This window comes from Tiliqua scincoides, chromosome 6 (genome assembly GCF_035046505.1).
Source record: "Tiliqua scincoides isolate rTilSci1 chromosome 6, rTilSci1.hap2, whole genome shotgun sequence".
In the NCBI taxonomy this organism is placed as follows: Eukaryota; Metazoa; Chordata; class Lepidosauria; order Squamata; family Scincidae; genus Tiliqua; species Tiliqua scincoides.
Window position 1 is genome coordinate 4,145,552 of NC_089826.1, and position 9,449 is coordinate 4,155,000.

At 48.9% G+C, this 9,449-nt stretch overlaps 1 protein-coding gene and 1 pseudogene across 1 annotated transcript in view; both read right to left on the bottom strand.

Annotated features, from left to right (window-relative positions):
- ADRA1D (adrenoceptor alpha 1D) overlaps positions 1-9,449 on the bottom strand; it is a 50,441-nt gene that overhangs the window by 17,788 nt on the left and 23,204 nt on the right. The window lies entirely within an intron of this gene.
- Positions 7,570-7,683, bottom strand: LOC136656201 (5S ribosomal RNA; annotated as a pseudogene).

Consider the following 9,449-nt stretch of genomic DNA (forward strand, 5'->3'; position numbering starts at 1 on the left):
AACATCCACAAGGTCGCCAGTTCGAGGCCACCGGCACCGTGCGACCTTGAAACAGCTGACAAGCCGAAGCCGAGCAATTCCATCTGCTCGGAGCGTGGGAGGATGGAGGCCAGAATGTGAAGCCAGATCGGAATGAAGCACCTTGAATGTAGTGGTTCTTGAAAGAAAGAACCTTCTTTGAAATTGTAAAAATCCCTATTTAATAGGGGTTTAATAAAGCCTGCCTACGTAAACCGCCTTGAATAAAGTCTTGAATAAAGACCAAGAAAGGCGGTATATAAATACCTATTATTATTATTATTATTATTATTATTATTATTATTATTATTATATGGACTAGAACCTCGTCTTTTTAAAAACAATAAAATAAATGAAAGTTGGTTCTAGAGCTAGTATCACATTCTGCTTTTCTACATTCTGATTTGCTGCACGTTCCCAGAATCACAACTCACGCACAGTCAGTGGCGTATCCAGGGTATAGCAAGTGGGGACGTCTGTCCCGGTTGCCTCTTGTAGAGGGGATCCGGGCATAGACTCACCCATGTTTTACCGGTGGTGCGTTTTCGCACCATGGCCAATGGTGTGTTTTTGCACCAGTTTCAGGGGACCTCCAAAAAGAAAAACAAAAACAAAACCAGAACTCTATTTTTCATTTCTTTTTAAAGGGGGGCTTAGTATCTGCAGATTTTTGCATAAAATCAGTTGGTGGAACATGGCTGGCTTCTCACCCCATGATCTCCCCTTCTCTCCTTGGACAGGGATGCCATTTCAGTGCTTGCCCTGGAAGCCATTTTCCCTAGATACCCCACTGCATACCAGCACTATGTCTCTCTGGGGAGTGGCGATGAAACATCCCTGTGGCCCCTCCTTCCTTAGCATGTCTATTATTCAAACATTAGCAGGGCTACATGGGATCCACTTGTGGGGAAGCAGCTCTCCTGTCACACTGGTAGCACATTCCCTCAGCCTAAATCAGAGACAATGGAGACAGAGTGGGCCATATTGGGTTACAGGCTCATGCATGCTCTGCGGCTAATCCAGCCCAGATCTTCACCCCCACTTGGCACTCCTGCAGGAGCGTCACATCTGACATATGGTAAGGCCTGGCATTCTTGTTTTTCAAAATGCAATGTAGGCTGTGGTGGGTGGGAACTGAACTTTTCAGCAGGGGCTCTGACAGCTCTGAACAATCCATGTTGTTGGCAACCTTCAGTCTCGAAAGACTCTGGTATCGCGCTCTGAATGGTGGTTCTGGAACAGCGTCTAGTGTGGCTGAAAAGGCCGATTCGGGAGTGACAATCCCTTCCACACCGGGAGCAAGTGCAGTCTGTCCTTGGTCTGTCTCCCTGGCTATGGGCCTTCCTTCTTTGCCTCTTTGCCTCAGACTGTTGGCCAAGTGTCTCTTCCAACTGGGAAAGGCCATGCTGCACAGCCTGCCTCCAAGCGGGCCGCTCAGAGGCCAGGGTTTCCCACCTGTTGAGGTCCACTCCTAAGGCCTTCAGATCCCTCTTGCAGATGTCCTTGTAGCGCAGCTGTGGTCTACCTGTAGGGCGCTTTCCTTGCACGAGTTCTCCAAAGAGGAGATCCTTTGGGGTCCGGCCATCATCCATTCTCACGACATGACCGAGCCAACGCAGGCGTCTCTGTTTCAGCAGTGCATACATGCTAGGGATTCCAGCTCGTTCCAGGACTGTGTTGTTTGGAACTTTGACATGCTCAGGTTTTGTTTGGTTTTGTTAAAATAAGCTCTTGCATTTCAAGCACAATGTCACCAACCAGAAGGAACTGCAGGAAACTCTTATGACTCCCAGAACTAATGCTGAAGACAGGCGTCTTGACATAACATCCAGCACCGCACCGCAAAAGCGCTGATCTCTCATTTGAGACCCCGCATGTCATTGGTTCTCATACCCCATATCAAACCAGGATAAAAATGGGGCTCATTATCAGCTGTGTCACTAGGGAGGTGCAGGCCATACTGGGTGATGCGCACAAGTGGTGGTGGTGAAACTACTACTGGCCAAAATCTTGGTATTTCCAAATAATACCAGAATCACTCGATGTGCAATTTCACGTAGAATGCAATGAAGCAAACCGTGTTGAAATATCTCTAGTTTATCAAAAGTTATAGCCAAAAAGACCAGTGGGACAGGGTGATGTTGCTTCACCACGCCCACTGCATGGGAGTAGGTCCATCACAGGGGTGTTGCGCACTGGCCTCCCACACCAGGTGACGTAAACCCTAGCTCAGAATTCTGGTTTGTTAGCTAGCTATGGTTTGAATCAACCATAGTTTCCTGTATTCAGATGAAACAGGAGATAGTGGTCTGCTACAAACTACAACCACGCTAGACGCTGTTCCAGAACCACCATTCAGAGCGCGATACCAGAGTCTTCCAAGACTGAAGGTTGCCAGCAACAAACTACAGAGGCCTGGTAAAAAAAATGGTTAAATATGTAAAAAAGGCAAGGGCAGCTGCTGCCCTAGCCTGCCACCCACGGGAGAGCTGATCCCCGTTCTCTGATTCGACATGGTGTCCTCTGCTTGATTAAGCTATGAGTTCCTAATTATGTGTCTGCTGCGGCATGTGTAATTAAGACAGAGTGCAATTTTGCAAATGCAGATGAGTTTTAAAAGCTCGGGTGCTGCACTGCATGCAGGTCACCCGTGCATGCAAAATATTTCCCCCCTAAAAACTTGGAACCTGCAATTATCTCTCTTCTCCTCCCCGCCCCCCAAGTTATGAGTTGAAATGAGTTCCCAGATTGAATGAGCAAAGTCTTAACAGCTGAGACGGTAAAACATGCGTTGCACTTTGGATCCTCTCTTGCAAAGATTTCTCATGCGGCATTTTCAGTTTAACATAAGAACAGCCCCACTGGATCAGGCCAGAGGCCCATCTAGTCCAGCTTCCTGTATCTCACAGCGTCCCACCAAATGCCCCAGGGAGCACACCAGATAACAAGAGACCTGCAAGGCTTCCTGGGAATTGTAGTTTAAGAACATAAGAACAGCCCCACTGGATCAGGCCAGAGGCCCATCTAGTCCAGCTTCCTGTATCTCACAGCGGCCCACCAAATGCCCCAGGGAGCACACCAGATAACAAGAGACCTGCATCCTGGTGCCCTCCCTTGCATCTGGCATTCTGACATAGCCCATTTCTAAAATCAGGAGGTTGCACATGTACATCATGGCTTGTAACCCATAATGGATTTTTCCTCCAGAAATTGTCCAATCCCCTTTTAAAGGCATCCAGGCCAGATGCCATCACCACATCCTGTGGCAAGGAGTTCCACAGACCAACCGCACGCTGAGTGAAGAAATATTTTCACAAAGGGGAATCGTAGGTTGGGAAGACTGGGGGAACATGAAAGACGAACGAGGCAAACTCCTGCTGAGGTTGAAGCTGGGATTGCCCGTCAAGATAATTCCTTGTCCTCGTGCTCTGAAGCTTTTCTTTTCTCTGCAAACCTCAGCCGTCCGCCCATGTGCTGACATTTGACTGCTGCATTCAATGAAAGTGTGTGTGACTACAGATTCCACCGGGCTGTGTCCCTAGTGGGTGCCTGATTTTCGACTCTTCGGGGCTGGAGCCAGGTCACTTTTGGGTGGACCTAAGAACATAAGAACAGCCCCACTGGATCAGGCCATAGGCCCATCTAGTCCAGCTTCCTGTATCTCACAGTGGCCCACCAAATGCCCCAGGGGGCACACCAGATAACAAGAGACCTCATCCTGGGGCCCTCCCTTGCACTGGCATTCTGACATAGCCCATTTCTAAAATCAGGAGGTTGCGCATACACATCATGGCTTGTACCCCGTAATGGATTTTTCCTCCAGAAACTTGTCCAGTCCCCTTTTAAAGGCATCCAGGCCAGATGCCGTCACCACATCCTGTGGCAAGCCAGATCGATTGGTGCAGCTGAAGGAGGTGGGGATGGCTGAGTCCTGAGGGGGTCAGGTGGGATGTGCCACTTGACCCTGTGGTGGTGACGGGGAGCAATTTCCGAATGTTCCTCTCTGCGTAAAGATCTCGTTCTCAGGAGAAAATCCGCACAGCAGGAAGAGGCTTAAGCTACAGTTTTGCTTCCTGACGTGTCATTTACGCAGATTTCTTTGCTGCCCTTGCCTGAAATGACTCCGATGGCGAGTGGGAGGAACTGCTTACACGGCACATTGTGGCACCTGCAATACTTCCCATGCTGCCCCCCCTCTGGCTATGCTACTGGCTCCTGGCTGTAGCTCCCTAGCAATGGGTGTTCAGTGAGGGTTCCCTACATCTCGGTGTTATGAAGCTCAATCCTGCTCCCTCTTTGTTGCCTTTTTCTTTTTCAAAGTAAGAACACCCCCAAAGGTTCAGCCTTTCCTGAATGGTGGCCAAGTGCGCACCCCACTTCTTCCCCCCACCCCTTTCTCACCAGCTTCCTGCCTTCTGCACTTCCTCACTCAGGTCTCTACCTTTGAAAGCCATCTTTTCCTTACGCACCTGCTCCTCAGCTCACTGCCTTCTTTTTAATCCCTTCCTTCAGCCACTCCGCTTTCTACTTCCAATCTGTTTTGCCCGTCTGGGACCACTGCCACTGCCTTGCCTTAAACTACAGCAAAATACACGGGCACAGTTGCCAAGTCAAGCTTTTCTCCCATCCAGGGTACCATTTCTATGCCCTGCCTCCCCTCGAAACCGAGCTGGTGGGATTCAGCCGCTGCTCACGCCATCCTTTACCCTTATCAGTGAGAATTCCATGACATCACAGCAACTCAGCCAATGGCTGTGCGGCCCAGAAGGTTAATAGGATAATTTTGAGTGTGAGGGATGGAGGTAAAGCGGTTGACCACACTCAGGCTGCAATCCTGTACACACTTCCCTGGAAGTACACCCCTCTGGACACAATGGGACTTACTTCTGAGTAGACACCTAGGACTGCACTGTCCATAATTTTTCTTGATTGAGACATACAAAATTATGCAGGGAATGGACAAAGTGGATAGGGAGATGCTCTTTACACTCTCACATACTACCAGAACCAGGGGACATCCACTAAAATTGAGTGTTGGGCGGGTTAGGACAGACAAAAGAAAATATTTCTTTACTCAGCGTGTGGTCGGTCTGCGGAACTCCTTGCCACAGGATGTGGTGCTGGCGTCTACCCTAGACGCCTTTAAAAGGGGATTGGACGAGTTTCTGGAGGAAAAATCCATTATGGGGTACAAGCCATGATGTGTATGCGCAACCTCCTGATTTTAGAAATGGGTTAAGTCAGAATGCCAGATGTAGGGGAGGGCACCAGGATGAGGTCTCTTGTTATCTGGTGTGCTCCCTGGGGCATTTGGTGGGCCGCTGTGAGATACAGGAAGCTGGACTAGATGGGCCTATGGCCTGATCCAGTGGGGCTGTTCTTATGTTCTTATGTTTCTTCATTGCCCGGATCTGTACGAAGTATTTGGCTCAGGGAGACAGAGATGAATTCAGCACATTGCAGCTGACATTGTGGGATTTTTGAGGTGTGTATGTGTGTGTGTCTCCTGACAGTTTTCCATAAAAAAAAAATATAAAACCGTGTTTCAAAATGGCTGAAGGAGATCTAAGAGGCTAGCTTCCAAGTGCATCAGAGTGCTCTACCAAGTGTAGCTTACTACAGTGACATCACTGGAGGGGTGTAAGGTGTGACGGCTGCACCAGGTGATGTGTACGGCCGGGGGGGGGGGGGTTTGTAACACCATTACTAGCCAAAATTTTAAACATCTTGCTATTTTTCAATAACACCGTCATGTTATATATCATTTGATGCGCAATTTCATGCAGAATGGAATGGAATAAACCATGCTGAAATATCTCGATTCTGTCAAGAGTTATAGCCAAAAAACTATAGTGCGTGATGGTCCATCACCATGCCCACCCCCAAGGGTGTTGCCCCACCCACTGCATGGGAGGAGGTTCATCAGCGTGGGACGACACGCTGGCCTCTGGTACCGGGTGACACAAGCCCTAGTGACGCAACTGGCCTTCTAGCTCAGAGTAGGACTGGATTCCTAGAATCAGGCAGCTCCTATTTCCTGCCAGTGGTGGAGGTCAGCCATACACATCAGAAAGAAAAAGGAAAAGAAGGAGGGACTTTTTCCCAGTTGATGTTTCCAAGCCATTTGACCCGACTGCCACGGGCAGTGCCCATTGGGAGCAGATAAGTCACCCCAGCGGCTCTTGGAGCCAAAGCACCAAAAAGAAGCACTCTCTCATCAACCCCCATCTCTTCCTGTTCCTCTTCCTGAGAGAGTTTTGATGGGGATGGAGACTGCTGTAAAAGCTTCCTTGGCTCTTGTTTTCCATCTTTTTTCTTGATCGACGGAGCTATTTTAATACAAGCAGATGCAGGAAATGCCACCGGCTCAGAGAAGTGTTAGGCCCTATTAAGGAACGAGACCCAGAAGGGATACTTTGGCTGCAAGGCTACCAATTTGGTGGCCCTGAGACAAACAGGGGGCTGTGACGGTCAGCTGTGTTCATTTCCAAATTGACATGCAGCAGGGTTTTTTATTTAATCATCTGAAACCAGCTGTTGGACTTGGGGCCTTGTGAGTCAGTCTTTCTTATTTTTAATACAGCAAAATGAGTTACTGGTGGATTTTTAGCAAGGCTGACTTGTTTCGGGATTCCTCTGCTATATACTATATTGCTGATCAGTATCAGGGAACTGGGTCCAAATCACCATTTTTTAGCCTCAAAGAGTGGTTGGCAAGATAATGTGTGTGTGTGTGGGGGGAAGGATGACCATGTCCCAGTGCCATAGTTAGAGTGAGTGCAAAGCACTAAGTTTTGCAGGGAGCCTCACTGCAGCATGCAAGAAGCCCCCTCTCCCTCTCGTCCAGAGCCTTTTGGGCGGTGAGTGCAAAACGGAGGCAAACACTGTGGTGAGGCTCCCTGCAAAACTTAGTGCTTTGCATCCCCTCTAGTTATGCCACTGCCGTGTGCTATCCTGTGCTCCTTGGAGGAATCCAACTTTTTGAAGATTTTAACCTCTGCGCTCATTTTTCTCTAAAAATCAGACTTCCACGCCTGCTTTGTAGGCAACTGGTGCAGACCTGGGTTCAAACCAACAAATGGTTGGCAACCTTCAGTCTCGAAAGACTCTGGTATAAGCCTACAGCACCCGGTATTCCCAGGCGGTCTCCCATCCAAGTACTAACTAGGCCTGACCCTGCTTAGCTTCCGAGATCATGGTAGAAGCCTACAGCACCTGCTATTCCCAGGCGGTCTTCCATCCAAGTACTAACCAGGCCTGACCCTGCTTAGCTTCTGAGATCATGGTATAAGCCTACAGCACCTGCTATTCCCAGGCGGTCTCCCATCCAAGTACTAACCAGGCCTGACCCTGCTTAGCTTCCGAGATCATGGTATAAGCCTACAGCACCCGGTATTCCCAGGCGGTCTCCCATCCAAGTACTAACCAGGCCTGACCCTGCTTAGCTTCCGAGATCATGGTATAAGCCTACAGCACCCGGCATTCCCAGGCGGTCTCCCATCCAAGTACTAACCAGGCCTGACCCTTCTTAGCTTCTGAGATCATGGGATAAGCCTACAGCACCTGCTATTCCCAGGCGGTCTCCCATCCAAGTACTAACCAGGCCTGACCCTGCTTAGCTTCCGAGATCAGACGAGATTGGGCATGTGCAGGGTAACAGTTAACAGGTGTGCCATAATCACATCTAGTTCTGCCCCTCTAATATGCCAGGCTGATTAAGTCCATTTTGCTCAGCGCCCCTAGCAACTGCACGTGGCTCACGGCTGAGAGCGATGGCTGCCTCTTCTCAATCAGTTATCCTGAGCTAAGAATTCCTTATAATTAAATGCTGCCTGGCCACAGTTGCTGCAAAAGGACTACCTGTGAAGCAGAAGCTGGAGCAATTTCAAATCCCCCCAGTTTTCACCTTGATCGTTGCTCCTGGCTTTGGAAGAGCTGGGAAACATGGCGTGCATTGGAATTAGGGGTATTCCTCGAGTGGTGTGTTTGGCCTTCAAATGGCAGCATCTACCATTTGACCCACTTTCAGAGAATTATCAAAGACTGGATTTGAAATATGTGCAGTATATCCTATTTCTGAGTTCAGAGAGAGAGAAGAGAGAGAGAGCTGTATCTTCCAAGCTGCAGGTACAGCCTGAGCTCATGTGATGGAATGCCCCCTCCCAGCATGGCGAAACTTCCCTTCACAAAGAAAACTAGCATCCAAGAGGCTGGTTTCTTCCTGATATGCTAGTTTTCTACTTCCAAGAAAAAGAAATGTTTAACGATGGAACATCCAATCACTTGTAGCCTGACTACAGCAGTCTAGACAGGGTGACCACCTCATGAGAACTAGGACAGGTGCTCAGGTGGGTGAACAGCCAAGGTAAGCACCTTTAAGGTGCTTGATTTTGACAGGACAGTATCAGATACCTGCTCAGCATTTCAGTGCACTCAGAAATCCCCCTCTGCCATTTGTTAGTGTGGCCACAGAAGAGCTTTGATCTGAGCATCTAATGGTACCTTAGCCCAGTGGTCCATCTCACCCAGCACTGTCCACTCTTCACAACCTTGCCCTGCAATTCCATAGAGATCCCCTTCTCTGGAGATACCAGGAACTGAACCTACTCTTCCACCATAGTGGTGTTTGCTAAGGGACTTTCCAGTACTGCTGCTCAAGCTAATTTTTTTTTCTTCTGAAAATGCTGGGGATTGAACCCAGTATCTTATGCACACCAAACATGTGCTCTACCACTGAGTCATCGCTCCAGATTTTCTTTCCTGGGTTTACCAAATCAGCCCTTCAGCAGTTTTATTATAGTTGCACCTCTTAGGTAAACAAATAGCATTTTGTCCCTGGACTGAAAAAAATCAGCGCATCTGTCCACTAGTCCCACCTCTGTGCTCTGCCTGAAGACCCAGAGGCTGGTGGGTGGGAGACCTCTGGTCTCTTTCCACACCACACCCAGTGGATTGCTAGGGGGCTGTGGGCCGCATCAGGTGACGCATGGGGGGTTGACACTACTACTGGTCAAAATTTTTAAAACCTTGGTACTTTCAAATAATACCATCATGTTATATATCATTCAGTGCGTCATTGAATTCAAACGGCAATGAAACGACCCGGGTTGAAATATCTCTATTCTATCAAAAGTTATAACTAAAAAACGTGGGGCAGGGCAATGGTGCATCACCACGCCCACCACCTGGGGCACTGCCCCACCCTCTTCATGGGAGGAGGTCCATCATGGGGGTGACGCACTGCTCTCCTCCACTGACGCAAACCCTAGAGACTCTATTGACCACACCCACATATCACCCTTCAAGACCGGGCAACTCTCTGCTCATCTGGGTCCCACTAAACTCTCTGACTGCATGTGAGGATGTGATCTCCACCCACAGCCCCAGGATGTAGCGCACAACTAAAAGGGCTTTAATCTCAATATCTCCAG